General features: G+C 40.8%; 1 protein-coding gene and 1 long non-coding RNA gene across 6 annotated transcripts in view; one reads left to right on the forward strand and one right to left on the reverse strand.

Annotated features, from left to right (window-relative positions):
• The window catches only part of FGGY (FGGY carbohydrate kinase domain containing), a 412,333-nt gene extending 401,424 nt beyond the window's left edge, over positions 1-10,909 (reverse strand). For 4 of the 5 annotated variants that reach the window (XM_059689387.1, XM_059689388.1, XM_059689382.1 and 1 more), the window contains exon 1: positions 10,798-10,909. The gene's annotated coding sequence lies outside the window, so the exon portion shown is untranslated. Of the gene's footprint in view, positions 1-10,580; positions 10,701-10,797 lie in introns of those variants that run through there. The other variant, XM_059689389.1, reaches the window with a different exon arrangement.
• A 1,586-nt stretch (positions 10,910-12,495) lies between these two features.
• Positions 12,496-15,315, forward strand: LOC132229486 (uncharacterized). The gene is made up of 3 exons (XR_009451692.1): positions 12,496-12,642; positions 14,954-15,078; positions 15,232-15,315. It is a non-coding gene; the product is annotated as an uncharacterized LOC132229486 (long non-coding RNA).
• Positions 15,316-18,284: the final 2,969 nt, after the last annotated feature.

Consider the following 18,284-nt stretch of genomic DNA (forward strand, 5'->3'; position numbering starts at 1 on the left):
TCTTTCTAAGTGGTTCCTTGATTGAAAAATATCCTAAGATGGGGGTATTTTATGTGTCCTTCTGATATACCTCCTCCACTGTGCTCTTTCTAGTCTTCTAGTGGCAAAAGAGGTCCCCATTATTACTGGTGCCTGGTGACCTCAAAATCCCTTCCTCCCATCCTCAGGTAGTCCTTTCTTTCCATTTTCTTTAAGTAGAAGACTTCTACTTCCAGCCAAGAACGAGTAACACTAACCATACTGACCCTCCCACCCAGAACAACTTAAAAAACAAACCCAAATAGGAAACAGAGGTTCTCAGGACACTGGAAATCAGGCAACAAAGCAGAGGGATTCTGGAGAGATTCGGGAGGAGGAAAAAGAGGAGGTATTCTGAAAATTGTTCAAGTATAATGCCTGGGGCCCAAGCTAAGCCCCGCAGTATCCCCGAGTTGAGGAGACAGAGTTAGGAATCTGTGGACAACGAGGAGGCTAGAGTACTTGAGGGGGAGAGAGAGAGAGAGAGAGAGAGAGAGAGAGAGAGAGGGGGATGTGTACAAAGGGAGAAGTCTGGCCATCTGCAAAGGGTACTCCTTGAGTATTACCAAGAGTACCAATCACTGTATGCATGTGAGGGATCTATCTGAGCCAGAAACACCTGGCAGGATTAGAGTGAACAGTGAACAGACTTCACACACCCATGAATAGTGCCTATGCGAAAGAACCAGCCTGAAAAACCTCAATTCCCAGGGCACTGGGTAAAGTATGCAGAGGGTTTCACTCAGTAGTGAAAAAGATATAGCTCTGGTCCCACCTAACAAAGCTTAAAGCAAGAATCAAAAGGACCTAATTGTTTCCAAATAACTTATACATGCCCCAGAACAAAGCTCAAGTGCACTTATAGAAATACAAAATACCTAACAAGGCAAAAAACACAATGTCTGATCTTCAATTAGAAATTGCAAAGAAGCAAGAAAATGAGGAAAATGAATGGACACTGGCCTAGAATTGACACATTTGTTAGAATTAAAAGGCATAGCTATTAAAAATCATTAACTGGATTTCATATGTTCAAAAACCTAGGGGAAATATTGAGCTTAAAAGTTCAGGCATAGAATATATATTAAAAAACTCAAGTTGAAATTCTAGAAATGAAAACTGGAATAGCTGAGATGAAAAATTGACTTTATGGGATTAGACAATACAGAAGAAAATATCAGTGACATTCAAGACATAGTAATACAAACTATCCAAAATGTAATGAATAAAGAAAAAGACTTAAAAAGTAAATAATCAGACCACCCTGGATGGTAGGGCTCAGCTGGGTGGGTGACATTACATGCACCTAAAGGTTGTTAGTTTGATTCCCACTCAGGGCACATGCCCAGGTTGCGGGCTGGATCCTGGGTAGGGGATGTGTAGGAAGCAGTGATTGATGTTGTGTTCTTACATTGATGTTTCTCTTTCTCTCTCTCTCTCCCTTCCTCTCTATTAAAAAAAAAAAAACACACACACAAAAAAAAAAACAAAAACAAAAAACCCCTACAACAATAAAAACATTTTAAAAATAAATAAATAAATAAATAAATAAATAGAGTATTGGTGATCTGTGGAAAAACTTCAAATAGCCTAATACATGTGAAATGGGAAGCTCTGAAGAAGAGAACATGAGAAGTATTTGAAGACATAATGGGCACAAATTTCCCAGATTTACTATAAACCTACAGATTCAAGATGATCAATAAATCTCAAGCACAAGAAATATATATAAAACTAAACTAAACCAACAAACATCATAACCAAATTGTTCAAAAGCAATGATCAGGAGCAAATCTTAAAAGCAGCTGGGGGAGAGGCAGGGGGAGGGACGTTATTCACAAAAGAAAAAAAAAAGTAAAATAAAATGCAAGTTCGGAGACAGTAGAGCTAAGATCTTTGAGATACTGAAAGAAAAATACCTTGTATCTAGAATTCTTTACCACGTGGGAAAAAAATATTTCAAAACTGAAGCTAAACTAAAGATTTTCCCAGACAAAAGGTTAAAAAGTCCATCAGGAGCAGGACTGCACTATAAGAAGCAGCAAGAGAAATGATATTGCATGGAAATCTAAAAAATGTAATGAAGAGACAAGGGTAACATTGTGGGTACATGAAAGAATTTTTTAAAATTATCTGAATGTCTTAAAAAGATAACTGACTTGCCCTAGCCCTCTTGGCTCAGTGGATGGAGGGTCGGCCTGTGGACTGAAGGGTCTCGGGTTTGATTCCAATCAAGGGCATACGCCTGGGTTGCAGGCTCGATCCCCAGTAGGGGGCGTGCAGGAGGCAGCCGATCAATGATTCTCTCTCATCATTGATGTTTCTATCTCTCTCTCCCTCTCCCTTCTTCTCTGAAATCAATAAAAATATTTAAAAAAGAAGATAACTGACTGGTTAAAACTAAACTAACCATGTATTACGACGTTTAAACATATATAAAAGTAAAATGGGCAACGTACAGCAACAGTAGTACGAAGCAGTACAAAGGCTAGAAGGGAAGAACTATAAATCTATGTTGTATGGTCCTTATATGAAACCTTATAGGAATCAGTATTATTCCACTTGAAAGTAGGCTGATAAATTAAAGATGTATAATATAAACCACAAAGCAACCACTAAAATTATACCCCCCAAAATTATAATTGCCCTGACCGGGTATCTCTGTTGGTTGGAGTGTTGTCCTGTACACCAAAAGGTGGCAGGTTCGATTCCCAGTCAGGGCACATACCTAGTTTTCGGCTGTTCAGGGTGTGTATGAGAGGCAACAGATCAATGTTTCCCTCTCACATTGATGTTTCTTCCTCTCTCTCTCTCCTTCTCTTTCTCTGTCTTTCTTTCCCCCTTCCTTTTTCTTGAAAATCAATAAAAACATATCCTCAAGTGAGCGTCTTTAAAAAGTTATACTTAATTAACCAATAAGGAAGAAAAAAATTAATAAAAAAGTAATTACTCCAAAAGAAGGCAGAAAAAAGGAAAAGAGACCAAAGAACAGAAGGGACAAATACAGAAAGAAAAAGAAGAAGAAAAGCAAAATGGTATACTCAAACCAAACCATATGAAAAGTTACATTCAATATGGTCTAAACACTCTAATGAAAAGGCAGGAAGTGTCAGGTGTTGCTTTGTTATCCAATCTAACTATATGCTGCCTACAAGAAACCCACTTTAAATATAAGAACACAAATAGGTTAAAATGTAAATGGAAGAAAAAGATATAGCATAAAACAGCAATCAAAAGGAAACTGGAGCAGTTATATCATTATCACACTAAGTACATTTTAGAGCATAACTATTACCAGGAAAAATGACTAAGTAGGTTTCAGAGCAAATATATTATCAGAAATTGAAATAATAAAGGGGATGATTCACCAAGACAACCAAACAATCGTAAATATTAATGTACCTAATAACAGTACATCAGAATACATAAAACAAAAGCTGGTAGAACTTCAAGGAGAAATGTATATATCTACAATGATTATGAGATTTCAATTCCCCTCTCTCAATAACTGATAGAGTAAGTAGACAGAAAATCAGCAAGGTTATAATATACAGTAGCAGTCAATAAAGTTGACCTTATACACATTCTATCCAACAAGAGAATACACATCCTTTTCAAATGCATTTGGAACATTTATTGAGACAGACCATATTCTGAGCAAAAAAAAAAAAAGTCTCAAAAAGTTAAAAGGATTTAAGTCATACAAAGTACATCCTGTAACCACATGGAATTAAATTATAAATCAATTAATAGAAAGATATGTAATATATAATAATAGGAAGTCCTTAAATATTTGGAAACTGAATAACAAATTTCTATATAACCCATGGATCAAAAAAAAAAAAAAAAAAGAAAAGAAAGAAAGAAAAAGTTTTTAAGTAAATAAAAAAAAACAAAACAAAAAAAAACAGCAGAAGTTGTAGGATTAGCCCTAGCTGGTTTGGCTCACTGGATAGAGCATCAGCCTGTGGACTGTGGACTGAAGGATCCCATGTTCGATTCCAGTCAAGGGCACATGCCCAGGTTATGGGCTCAATCTCTAGTAGGGGGCGTGCAGGAAACAGCTGATCAATGATTCTCCCTCTTCATTGATGTTTCTATCTCTCTCTCCCTCTCCTTTCTTCTCTGAAATCAATAAAAACATATATTTTTTTAAAAAAAGAAGTTGTAGGATTAAGCTGAAGCAGTACTTGGAAATGTACAATATTAAATGCCTATATTAGGAAAGAAGTCACAAACACATGGCCTCATCTTCCACCTTAAGAAATTAAAAAGAGTAAAAGGAACCCAAAGTAAGCAGAAGAAAAGTAATCATAAATTTGAGAACAAAACAAACAAAAAAAAAAGAGAGAGAGAAAATAAATGAAACCAAAAGCTGGTTCTTTAGAAGATCAATAAAATTGATTAAATCTGGCCAGAATTATCAGGAAAATAAAGAGAAAAATCACAAATTACCAATATTAGAAATGAAGGAGATGAAATCACAACAAATTCTATAGATATTGAAATGATAATAGGGGACTATTGTGAGCAACTTAGATGATATGTACGAATACCTTAAACTACACAAACTATCCAATTTTATTCAAGAAGAAACAATGTCAATAGTCCCATATTATTTAAACAGTTGACTTTTCCCTCCCCACCAACAAAAAAACTCTAGGCCCAGATGGCTTCACTGGTGAATTCTATCAAACATTTAAGGAAGAATTAATATTAATTCTACACAAGTGCTTACAGAAAATTAAAGAGTAGGAAATGCTTCCTAACTCATTCTATGAGACCAGAATTAGCTAGATATAAAACATAGGAAGACAATATAAGGAAAACTATAAATCAATATCTATTATTAACATAGATGCAAAAATCCTTAATATTTTACCAAGTAGAATCCAACAAAATATAATAAGGAAGCCCTAACCAGCATGGCTCAGTGGTTGAGTGTTGACCTATGAACCAGGAGGTCATGGTTCCATTCCCGGTCAGGTCACATGCCCAGGTTATGGGCTCAATCCCCAGTAGGGGACATGCCAGAGACAGCCAATGAATGATCTCTCTCACCAATGATGTTTCTATCTCTCTCTCCCTTTTCCTTCCTCTCTGAAATCAATTTTTTTTTAAAGGATACTAGGTCCTAACCTAGTGGGATTTATCTCAGGAATACAAGTTCAGTTTAATATTTTTTTAAAAAAAATCAATGAATGTAATTCATCATATTAAGAATTTAAAAATGATCTCAATAGTTACAGAAAAAAGGAAATGACAAAAATACAACATCCATTCTTCATTTAAAAACAAATACCCAAAAAACAACACCTCTCAGAAAAGTAGGAATAGAATGAAACTTCCTAAACCTGATAAAGGGCTTCTACAAAGAATATACATCAAAGTTAATGATGAAAAAAAAAACAACAAGTGCTTCTAGCTAGGCCCTGGCCAGGTAGCTCAGTCGGTTAGAGCATCATCCCAGTACTCCAAGGTTATGGGTACCATCCCTGTCAGAGCACATACAAGAATCAACCAATGAATGCATAAATAAGTGGAACAACAAATAACAAATCAATGTCTGTCTCTCTCTCTCTCTCTCTCTCTCTCTCTCTCTCTATATATATATATATATATATATATATATATATATATATATACCTTCTTCTCTCTCTAAAAATCAATAATATATTTTAAAAAATTGCAATGCTTCTAGCCAGTGCACTATAGCAAGAAAACAAAATAAAAGGCATCCTCATTGAAAGGAAAAAGTAAAAATTTCTTTATTTACAGATAACATGATCATTTACACAGAAAATCTGATAGCATCTACAAAAAGCTATTAGAACTAATAAGAAGTTTAGCAAGATTGTAGGATACATGATCAATACACATGCAGCAACAAGTACAAGTTGAAATTTTAAAAGACAACATTACTTACAACATGAAAAATATGAAATACCTACAGATAATCTGACAAAGATGTGTAAGACCCATCTACTGAAAGCTACAAAACATCGCTGAATCTAAGACCTAAATAAGTCAATCTCCCCAAATTAATGTATAAATTTAATAAAAGCCCAATTAAAAGCTAAGCAGGCCTTTATTTTGAAATTGACAAAATGACAACATTGTAAAATTAATGTGGAAATGTAACAGACCTGGAATGACCAAAACAACTTAAAAAAAAAAAAAAAAAAAAAAACAAAGTTGAAGGACTTACATTATGTGACTTTAATACTTATTACAAAACTATAGTTATCGAGATTACATGGTATTGGCATAAAAAATAGACAAAAAGATCTACAGAACAGAACAAAACAACCAAAAATAGGCCTACATATGGTAAACTGATTTTGATCAAAGGTGCAAAGGCAATTTAATGCGAAAAGAATAAGCTTTTCAGCAAATGGTGCTGGATCAATTGATACCATACCCCTCTCCCCCCCCCAAAAAAAGAAATAAACTTTGTTCCACATCTGGTGCTACAGATTAACTTTAGTTAACTTAAAACGGATCATGGATTTAATGTAAAACCAAAAAACAATAAAGCTTCTTTAAAAAAATAGGAGAAAATACTTGAGACCTCAGGCTAGGCATGATTTCTTAGATACAACACCTAAATCATCGTCCATAAAAGAATAAACTGATAAAATAGACATCATCAAAATTACAAATTGATAAACTAGACTTTATCAAAATTAAGAACTCTGCTTTTCAAAAGACAGTTAAGAAAATAAAGACTCAGATGTGATAGAGAACTTATAATGAGAATCTATACTAATAAATACTAATATGCTAATTAGTGCAGATGCCTTCTGGACATCCTTCCAGACAAAGCCGCACCGGCTGCGAGGGCCGAGGCTCAGGCTGCAGTGGCAGCAGCAGCAGGGTAACGGGGGCAGTGCCTTCCCCTGATCCACCAGGTTGCCTCCCGCAGAGGGAGGCCAGACTGCGGCTTAGGCCAGGGGCCAAGGCAGAGGTGGTTAGGGGCGATCAGGCCGGCACAGGGGCAAGGTAGGGGCAATCAGGCCGGCAGGGAGAGGCAGTTAGGAGTGATCAGGCAGGCAGGCAGAGGGGTTAGAAGCTATCAGACAGGCAGGCAAGAGGTTAGGAGCCAGCGGTCCTGGATTGTGAGAGGGATGTCCCAGATTGGAGAGGGTGCAGGCTGGGCTGAGGAACGCGCCCCCCCCCCCACCATGTACGAATTTCATGCATCGGGCCTCTAGTATATTATAAAAACCTCTCAAAACTCAATAAGAAAACAGCCCATTAAAAAAATAGAAAAAAATTTAATAAACACTTTACCCAAGAAGATACATGAAATACAGACAGTCCTTGGGTTACATCGGACTCAATGTATGTCGTTTCCTGGTTACGTCACCGTCTCCCATTTATTTATATATAAAAAAAGTTCCATCATTTCGACGTATGTACATATGTGCTTTATGTTTTTTATTATTTATTTACCACAAGTAAAGGTCAGGACTTGTTATCTTTTAAGTTTTTTTACTGTTTTACTTCATTACTGCTGTGTATGTGCTCCATGTGAGTGACGTAGGTGCTTAAGTAGGTGGGTTCCGGCTTACGGCGAAATCGCGTTATGTCACGCAGTAGGAACGGATCTCCGACGTAACCCGAGGACCTACTGTATATGGGCTGCACAAATTATCAGTCATTAGGAAAATACACATTAAAACCACATGACAGGATTCCACATTCCAATGGCTAAAATTTGAAAGTGACCACACAGAGTGTGGGAGAAACTGGGAATTTCACACACTGCTGAGGGGAATGTAAAATGGCATGATCACTTTGAAATACACGTGGTGTTTCTTAAAAAGTTAAACATACACCTCCCATGAGAACTAGCTATTCCACATCTTGGTATTTAACCAAGAGAAATGAAATCACATGTCTGTGTATACAAATATTCATAGCAGCTTTATTTGTACTAGCCAAAAGGTAGCAAATAATCCAAATATTGATCAGCAGGTAAATGGATAAACAAAGTATCCTATATAATAAAGAGCTAATATGCTAATTAGACCAAACAGCCGAACAACCTTCTGGACGACCTTCTAGATCTAGATGAAGCCAGGGCTGTGAGGGCCAGCTAAGGCTGTGAGGGGCTGTGAGGGAATAAGTCCCTTGCACTAATTTCGTGCATCGGGCCTCTAGTAGTATAATAACACAATGGAACACTATTCAGCAGAAAAAGGAATGAATCATGTATGCACATATAACATGGATGAATCTCAAGATGAGGATTAAGTAAAAGTCACCACACAAGAAAAGATACATATTGTATGACCCTACAGATAAAGTCCTAAAAAATCTTAAATAATCTAAGGTGACAGAAACTAGTTCACTGATTGCTTTGGTGGAAGGGTGATTCTAGGGAGGAAGGGGTTACCAAGGGGTATTAGAAATCTTTGGGGTATTAGAAATTTTCTTTATCTTGATTGTGATGGATATATACTTATATCAAATTTTCTCAGATTAGACACTTGAAGTATGTAGTTCACTGTATGTCAAGTAGATCTCAACAAAGCTGTTCAAAAATACCCCGTTAAGAATGCCTTCTCTTCCCCATGGCACCTTGACTAATACATTCTTTCTTCATCCCCTACATTCCATCAGTAATTAATTCCTAACCATTCTATTCTCCTAATCTCTCCCCAGTTTCACAACTATTACCCCAACCCTTTCTCACCTGTATTATAATAGCCTTCCTCCAGTCTTCACCCTGCAGGCAGAATTAACTTTCTAAAACAGGGGAAACACATTTTAAATTCTCTTACCATGACTCACTGGACCCTCCCTGTTCTGGCCTGTCACCCATCCCAGCCCCAGTCTCCTTTCTGGTGATTTCTCACCTCACCCTTTCCTGATGAGCCATTCTGATCAACGATGTGCCAGGTTTACCTAGTTTTGCACATGCTGTTCCCAAATCAAAGATAATCCCTTCCCCTTTGTCTTTCTCCAGCCCACTCATACCGAGGCTTTGTAACTCAGCTCAGTTATCATCTCCTCTTGGAAGTTTTCCTAAACCCCATATTGGGCCATGTGCCCTTCTGGCAACCCCTGAGCATCTTCGGCATACCTTGCCACAGCACTAACTCACTATCATATAATCTCCCCCGTCAGACCAGACAGCAGCAGACTGGAGAAAGCAGAGACCGCATCCTATTCTCTTTACCACGTTGCCAGGCCCACACCTGCCACAAGATTAGTGAACAAATGAATGAACTGAGGCACTGGTTTAGATGGCCTCATCCTACACTACCTGGGTTGATTCTATATCCCACCTTATAAAAAAGATGGGCAGGTGAGAGGTGAAATGACCTCTATAATACATTCTGGTAAGATAACTATATCAAATCCCCTGGGAAGGCGAGGGGTCGTCTCACTATGGCTGGGAGTTAAAGGCAAGATTCACCACCTGAAATTGTTTTCAAAACCAGCTGGTAATTGACTATGATTTGAACTAAGTGAAAGGTTAGGGAAAGGGAACCAGATTCCCGGAAAAGACAAGGCCCACAGCAAAGATTAACATAACCTGGAAGAAGGCCCAGTCTCCTCCTAATAAACTTAATTGCATCTAGAAAGACACAGTTCTCACCCTCTGGGTTATTCCCTTCTCCCAATACTCATGCTTTGACATCCAAATCCAGCCAAAGTAGCTCCCAACCTTTCTTCCCCCCTCCCCATCCCCACCCCACCCCCAGTCAATCTCCAGGCCTTTCTCAACCTCTGTGGTCTGTTTCCCCCAGCCATTCTTAATAACAGGAGGTCCACCTCAGCTGGTCCCTCCCAGAGTCAGGCCAGTGGCCACCAGGTCAAGAGCCAAGCAGAGGCCCTCATTATCAGGAGACTCCCAGAAGACCAGGAGGAGGTCCTAAGGCTGAAAAGCCCAGCTGACAACTTCAAAAGTAAAAAATCAGGTTACACACGTGGCGGCTTATGGGAAATGAGGAAAAGCCAGCTAAACAAAGCAAAAACAAAGCTCTACCATAACAGCCACATTCTAAGAGAGGATAAGCAATTCAAGAGATAGTGGCTTCCTCACCCCTGAACTCCTATTTTAAAAATTAAACAAATGATTATAGCTCTTCCATTTCTTGGTAATGATTGCCACTTTAATTTAGGGACAAAATGGGTTAAGTCAAGAGAAGTGCTTCAGTGGAAAATAGCCAATGATTAAGGAAATCCATACGTTTGCATCTTGGAATGATTAGTCCCAGGACTTACCTACCCAGGATGACTATAACCAGACAGCACTACTACTATACCATCTAAACTGCACCTCCAACGTTATCACCAGCTGCTGATAGCGTTTCAAGTTACAAGCAGCACTGGCCTTAAAATCCCTTAGGTAGCCAGATTTGAATTCAAAGGCTCAAATATGCCTGGGGAAACGGTCCTGCATACAGGACGGAGGGGATGGAGGGGAGAGAAGTGAACATGGTCAACTGGACAGTGATGGCAGAGGACCTCGGGTTCCAGACATCTCATGGGCAGCTCTGGGGATGCAGTAAAAGCCGACCCTCCGGTAGAGTGGCCTGACGCCTCACCCAGGAGCGGACACGGGGGACCCAACAACGTCTGCCGAGCGAAGGTCCGGCTGGAATGAGACTTTAGCAGTGGGAGGAGGAAAAGAAAGAGGAGGTGGCGACCGCCCCACAAGGGAGGTAGGCGTCGGCCGGGTGCGCTCTCCGATTGGATAACGTGCGCGCTGCGCATCTGCAACAGGCCTTGGTGCACACGTGGGCCTCAGGGAGGGTCACTTACTTGTCCAATCTGATATCACGGATTAGCTAGCTGGACCCTGCAGGTGGCCCAGAGGGGCCGCACGGCGACGGGACTGGGCGGTCTCCTCCAGCGATCGAAGCCGCGCCCCGTCCCAGGCCCCGCCCCAGGTCCCGACCCGGCCCCGCCCCCGGCCGGCCGCGGCCCCCGTGAAATGCTCCCCGATTGGCCCTTTGAACAGGGCCCGGATTGGCCTGTGCCCGTCGCCCCGCCGCCCGGGCCCTGCCCAGCTGGTAGGTGGCCCGAGCGCGAGGTCGCTGGGGCAACGCTGGTCGCGGGGCTTTTGAAGTGGCCTGCGGGCTTTTGTCTGCTCCGGCTGAGAATTTCCCAGAACTCACCCACGCTAGCCCTCGGCCGCCCGTGATCCGTGCGTGTCAATGTGTATCTTATAGCCACTGCTCGACCTTTACTGAACACCAGGACTGTTGTTAGGCGGACGTAAAAGAATAATAAAAATATCTGTTGAATGCTTACTTTGTGCCAAGTCTTGTTCCTGGTACAGTGGAACCTCGGTTCTCGAACTTAATTCGTTCGGGAGGCTGTTCAAAAACTGAAGGATTTTTTTCCCATTAGAAATAAGGTAAATAGAATTCATCCATTCCAGATCCCCAAAGGATGCCGTTTTAACTTTTCTTATATACAATACATATCTAACGTACTGTTTAATCTATAAATAAACACTTTAGAAACAAACGACATGAAATGTAAGTGAAAAGTTAGTAAAAAGGAAATGAAATGTACAGTAAAAATGAAAATTTAATAATAATAAGCAGGAACAAAGGCAAAAAAAAACCCTACAAAAATATTCACAATATTCTGAGATGTTAACAGCGGTAAACTGACTCATACTCTGGCATTCTCCCCTGTCTTTGTCTGAGAGACCAGTGACAGATCATACAGGTACCAGCATGAAAGGTTTGTCAGGTTGAGAAGCAAACTGTTCGAGACATTTAAAAAAACGAGGTTTGACTGTACTTTACATGGATTTACTCATCTAATGCTATGACCAACCCTCTGAAGTGGAGTCCCAGTCTTTAAAACTACAAAACAGAGGGGTTCCTAGGCCTTTGAAGAAGTTACAAACTGTGGGGCCTGGAAATACCTGCCTAATTTTATCCTCATGATCCTTGCCTTTCCGATAAACTACACACTGTTTGACCCTATCTTACAGATGCAGTCAGAAATGTGATTAACCTGTACTGAGACCTACAGCTAGCTCCTACCCAGAGGGAGAATTCCAACCTGAGCTCTTATCTGAGCTGTTTCTTTTAAAAAGGCAGGTCCCAGGCTGATGGGACTCAAGATTGGGAAGGTAGTTTAGCAAATCGCTGAGGCCAACAAGCCCTTTGTTTTCCGAGAAAAGTTAACTGGTGCCAGTAAAGGGAAGTATCTTTCTAAGGACATACCAGATATGAGAGGTAAGCCTAGGCAATAACAGCGACTTTGTTGACCTGGCCTATGTGCCTTGTGCATTATAGTCACTGTCTGCTACCCTCATAACAACCCCAAGTCAATAGATGCTTTGATCTTTGTCTTACAGGTACTGGCTCAGTGAGGCTGAGGCCACATAATTAGCTACATCTCCTGGGAGTCCTGGATCATTTTCTTTCTTCTTTGCAATGATTGTTCACCTTTCGTTTCCAACAAGCATCTGAAGATCTTTGGGACGATAGAGGATTCTGGATCTGGTTACTTAGCATTTATGTTTCTCGTGGTGTACAGTAGAAATAATAAGACCTCTTTATCTTACCTTTCCAGAGTATTGTGAAGAGCAAATGAAGTGATAAATATGGAAATGCTTTGTAAAGTGTGAGATGCTGCATACAGGTAAGACATGGTCTCCAGATCTTCCCCCAGAATGCCCCAGGAAGGGGAGAAATGAAATAAGATGGTTGCCCCAGGAACTATGGCAGGAGGTCTCATCTTAGCTAGATTTGAATGAATGCCTATTTGCTGCCTGGTCTTTATGGATGTCTCTGTTTCTAGGCTTTTTGTATTCAATTTTGTTTTGTTTCCTCTAATTATCATACTATCATTAGTAGTAGTAGCAACAACAGCACAGTGGCTGGAACACCAGGAGCCATCTTGGACCATGAGAGGACCTTAAAAATGAAAGACACGCAGTAAAGCAAGGAGTCCGCTTCTGTACTACAAAGACAGCTGTAGATCAGCGTAAATGAGTTGGCCTGGCTATGTTTCAAGAAAACTTTATTCACAAAAGCATGCAATGGACCAATGTGTCCCATGGGCCTTCACTTACATCCCCTTGATTTATTCAGTTTTAATGTTCCACCACAAAAGTGCATTGGAAATATAGAGGGCAGGGGGATTGTGACAATGCAGGCATGCTCACACTATTGACCAATAGAAAGACCAGGGCATGACAGTGCAGTGCAAAAAAAAAAAAAAAAAAAGGATCCCTAAGCTGATAGTCATGAGATATGGACAGCGAGTTCATATCTGCAGCTGCCACTAGCTCTATATTTGAACTATCTCCGGTTGCCTCACTTTCCCTATATAATAGGGAAACAAATAATAATACAAATGTGATCCATACTTTCCCATTTTTATTATGGCTGCAGGGAGATTAAGATGAGATTACATATGTTTCTGAAAGCTATAAATGTGATCTAACTAAAGTTACATTGTTTCACCCAGGGCAGGACTATATAGCCTCCATGTACCCTTCAGTCCTCTGTGTTTACTTCTGGAACCCATAGGATGTATACATTAAATGCCCGGTAATTATCAGTGTATCTGTTTTTCACCTTTCCTCCTCCCTGCTCTGCAGAAAGGGTTATTGTGTTGCACTGGATTAGAAGACTTTATTGTCGGGAAGTCTAGACATTCACTCAGGGTTATTGCCGGGCAGCCTGGGATCCCGCAGAGTCAGTTTTCACTCGGCACATCACAAGTCACACCAAGTGAGCCAGCACATCAGATCTGAGCGAAACAGAAAGAGCTGGATTGTGAAACCCTGGAACCAGCTGAACTGCAAGTCTGTGTAATTTTCTTCCTGCTCTGAGACAGTTACGTGCAACACCAGGAGGCTGGGTGCTTCCTCTGATGACACGTCGAGGCCCTGTGATTCTCTAACTGCTTTCTCTGAAGGCTTTTCCTGCTTTAGCAGCCTGCCGCCTCACCAGAGAAAATACATCATTTCCCTGAGATTCTTGGAATCATGGCACAGAAATCGGTATAGTTATTCATTTGTACGTGTATGTATTCATTCATTTAACAAAGACTTTTTGAGAGCCTACTGCTCTAGCCACTAAAGAGTTGGTGTTGAGAAGAACAAATATTGTTGCTGTCCTCAGGGAATTTACAGCCCTGAAACAGACCGTCAATAAATAAGCACACAGGCATATAATTGATTCCATTGCAAGCAGGAAGGGAAATAGGATACTATGAGACAGGGAACATGATTTAGATTGAGGTCTAACTTAGATTGGTGATTTTGTGAAAACAGTGGCTTGGAATACATTGTCTTCAGCAATCCCGTGAAGTGGCTAGTATTATCACAACCATTATACACATAGGAAAACTGAGGCTTAGGGAAATTCCATTCCCTAGATTAGAAGCCTCCGGAGGGCAAGAAATGTGCCTTCTACTTTAGAATCTCAGCAACCAATACAGTACTCTGTAATCACAGATGCATAGTTGGTAGATATATATGGCTGTGACAGCCCTTATCTGCCTACTGGGCCCTTCACTATCAATCAAACTCTTCTCCTCTCTCTGTTCCTCTCTCTCTTTCTCAACTCAGACTCCTTTAAGCCTCCCTTGAACTAGATCCTCTTTCAGGAACAGGTGGCACTGCATGGACACTCTAAGTCTTCCAAATCCACACTGTCATCTCAGGAGGAAAGTAACTGAAGTAGTTCACTGGACACCCAACAGATGGTCAGCAAGGTGAACACGCTGACTAGAAGGGCCTGAGGAGCACCCCACCCTGACCAGCACCAAGAGCCGTCTTTTAGATACAAAATAATTTATGGGCATGGACAACAGTGTGGTGACATTGAGGGGAGGGGTGAAGGTAGAAAAGGGCATAGAGGGGATAAATTGTGTTGGGAAAAATAAAATAAATAAAATTAAACTGAAAAAGTAATAATTTGCTCAACCTTCATCTTTAAAGAATGCCAATAGCTCATTTCCAATGATGGAAAATGTCCCAACTTACTTTATTACTTACCTGCTACTTCCTACTTACCCTTTGCTTGCCTGCCTGCATCTCTTCACTCAGCAGACATCTGCTGAATGGTGAGTATTTGCTAAGTGCTAGGTCAGAGCTGGATGCTATACCAAATGCACAGATAAAATGCTATGGACACCCCAAGGCTGGTGGGAAGAGAGGGGTTGGAGTGCAAAGGGAAAGGAAAGACTGTGCTAACATTCACTGGGCTCTGTGCTCAGCACCTCACGTGCAGTGTCTCTGTGATTCCTCCCAACCACCCACGTCAGGGAGTAGAGGTTATTGCTGAAGAAACCGAAGCTCACAACGGTGGAGCAACGTGCCCACGAGGCTGGTCCTCTATCGCAAGACACCACCTGTGAAACTGCCGAAGAGGGAGTTTCTGCTGAAGTGGGCAGAGGTGCTCATGTTGGAAAGAAAGGCTTGAGATGAACGCAAGTCCTAATATTCTTCCTGGTGTCCCCCTGTGGCTCCTGTTTCCTCTTCCAGGTCTGAGCTACTCTCCCACTCCCCAGTTCCTAGACCTCACTCACCATCTAACCTGGCTTGACATCATCCATATCTTTCTCCCCTAACACCACCCAATCACAACTCCACAGCCTCTTGGCCGTGAGTCATTTTAGTAAAAGTGCAAACTATGTGATGAGCCACGACAACAATGTGCAACCCTAAACCCCAAAAGGCATTCCTCTGCACGGAGGCAACAGGTGTAAGAGGAGAGTCCAGGGCTGTGAGACGACAAGGCCAAAGGAGCAGGGAGACAGATGGCCTGCTGGAAGGGCTTGCTCGTGCCCCTGGAGCCTGGGCAGTGTCTGGCCTCTGTTTGGAGAAACTGTGCCATGAGCCTCTGTAGAATAATGTCATTTGGAAACCATGAGGGAACCTTGGTTTAGGTAGTTTTCAGACTAGATCCTATGGGACAGTACCTGCACAGCAAAGGAGAGGCTGAGTGGACTCCCAGGTCTTCCAGATGCCCTGGACACCTGCCAAGTTGTTCTTTTGTTCAAGACACCAGGTGAAGGGACTAACGAGGGCTAAAATCCAGTCCTACTTTGCTAGTCAAACTTTGACCCTCTGAGGATGCTCCTAGGGTTGCCCACTAGACAGGGCAACTTTTCCTAATTTGCACAAAGTATAAAGTAAGATAGTGATAGCTTTGTCCTCCCACTCCCCCAACCACAAACACATACACACATAGAATCGTACACACGTACCTACAAGCTCATAATACTAGCTCAAGTATCTATAATAATAAAAGTATAATATGCTAATTAGACCTGACATCCTTCCGGACGTCCTTCCAGACAAAGCTGCAGCAGGCGAAGGCTGAGGCAGAGGCAGTAGAGCCCACCCGCCACCCCCCAGGGCATGGAGGCAGCAGGCGGGGGGCTGAGGCCAAGGCCCTTGCATGAATTTCATGCATCAGGCCTCTAGTATACACATAATTATACAAACACATATGTACTCTACACACAACACACAGACACATACAGACATACACACACAAACTCATATCATATACCACACATAAACAGATACACAAACACACAAAAGAAACCATAATACAGTGCACAGAAATATACATGCAAGCACAAATGTAGTCCCATAGACACACAGACATTCAAACCACACAAATACATGTACACTCAAACACACTCACACCCACATGCACATGGATACATGCACAGTCTCATATTCACTTATACACCACATACATATAAGTAGATGAACATTCATACACATAGACACACAGAGGAATGACTGTGGCTTTGCTTCTTCCTCATTCCCCTGGTCCTCAGCTCCTCCCGCTTCTCTACCAGCTCAGATCCCGAGATGGTTTCAACTGAGCCCCAGAAATTCAGAAAGGGCTCTTGCTGCACATTACATGGCTTTGTTCTTTCCCCCAGATTTACCTATTAGTAGTTGAACAGACCACAGAAACTGGTATTTTGCTTACATTTTCCTTTTTACATAGACACAAGAGCAATATGTGACTTAAAAATATATATCCAAATAAATCTAAAAGATTATAATTTAAAAATGTACCTAAATCGTGTCTAATTACGTCTAACAATTTTTCTTAGTATTCATTACATTTTTAAAAACTTGAAGTAATGAGAAGGCATCGTGTCTCAGCTCAGATGGCAAAGGGGTTTCTCTTCCTCAGGCTGCTGGCAGGGAAGCTTCATAAAAAATGATACTGCCCTTTAGACACCTCCTCAACCCGAATGCGTGTGACTGTGAACGTGTACATCTTACCCAACCCAGACATGTTGGGTAAGGCTATCTTCAGTGCTCCAATGCCTCCAATTTTAATGCCTCCAATTACGACAAATTAATTGAATGAAGTTCACCAAAGCTCATCTGTGTGTGTAGCCAGACCAATGCTAAGCAATCCTGCTTGAGAAGAATTTCCTAACCTACCGGGACAATTATTTGAAACACATTCTCATTCAATTCCAATTGAACCTGAAGTTGTGGGGGTTTTGAGAGTTCTTTCATCTTTCTTTATTTTTTTTCTTTAGTTTTGGGCTTAGAGGCTGTAACTATGATATCCAACCCCACTGGGTGATCCTAGATGTCAGAGTCACCATGCTTACAGACATCTGTGGGGAGAGAACTCTGAATAAATCTGTCCAAATAGTAATGATTAATTTACATTACTTCATGGCAATGTTAACCTTTGGAGGCAAAAGTCCAGACAGGTTGAGGAATGGAAAATGAGGACATAAGGGGGAAACAATTCCATTAGCTTCAATCAAAAGAAAAGGCCAAAGGGGGATTAGAATCTATAGTGTGTTCAGAGAGGGCAGAGACTAAACCACTCCAACTTTGAGGAGGAAAGATGAAATAGTTGCCATTGTTTCCTGTTTTTTTTCCACCAAAAAGAGCTTATTAATTTAGACTTATGACTGCCTGCCTCGGTTAACCTTTTTTTAAATGGATAATAGAGTCACTCATTTAAGACCAAGGAAAAAATAATCTACCAGTAGTTGTTATTTCCTCTAACTTATACTTTGTGCCTTTGTTTAGATCAGAGATTTAAAACCTGGGGATCCAAAACTACATTTAAAAATATATAATTCAGAGGGCCATCATTATAATAGTATTAGAATTTTAAAGTGTGTACATATACGGTGTCCCCTCAAAAAATGCATACACACTTTGAATAATTATAAAGGCAGTGTTTATTCAAATACATTTAATTTTCAAAACATAATAGAAATCAGCTGTTAAAGTGTGTATACATTTTTGGGGGACATGTATATATATT

This window comes from Myotis daubentonii, chromosome 3 (genome assembly GCF_963259705.1).
Source record: "Myotis daubentonii chromosome 3, mMyoDau2.1, whole genome shotgun sequence".
NCBI lineage: Eukaryota > Metazoa > Chordata > Mammalia > Chiroptera > Vespertilionidae > Myotis > Myotis daubentonii.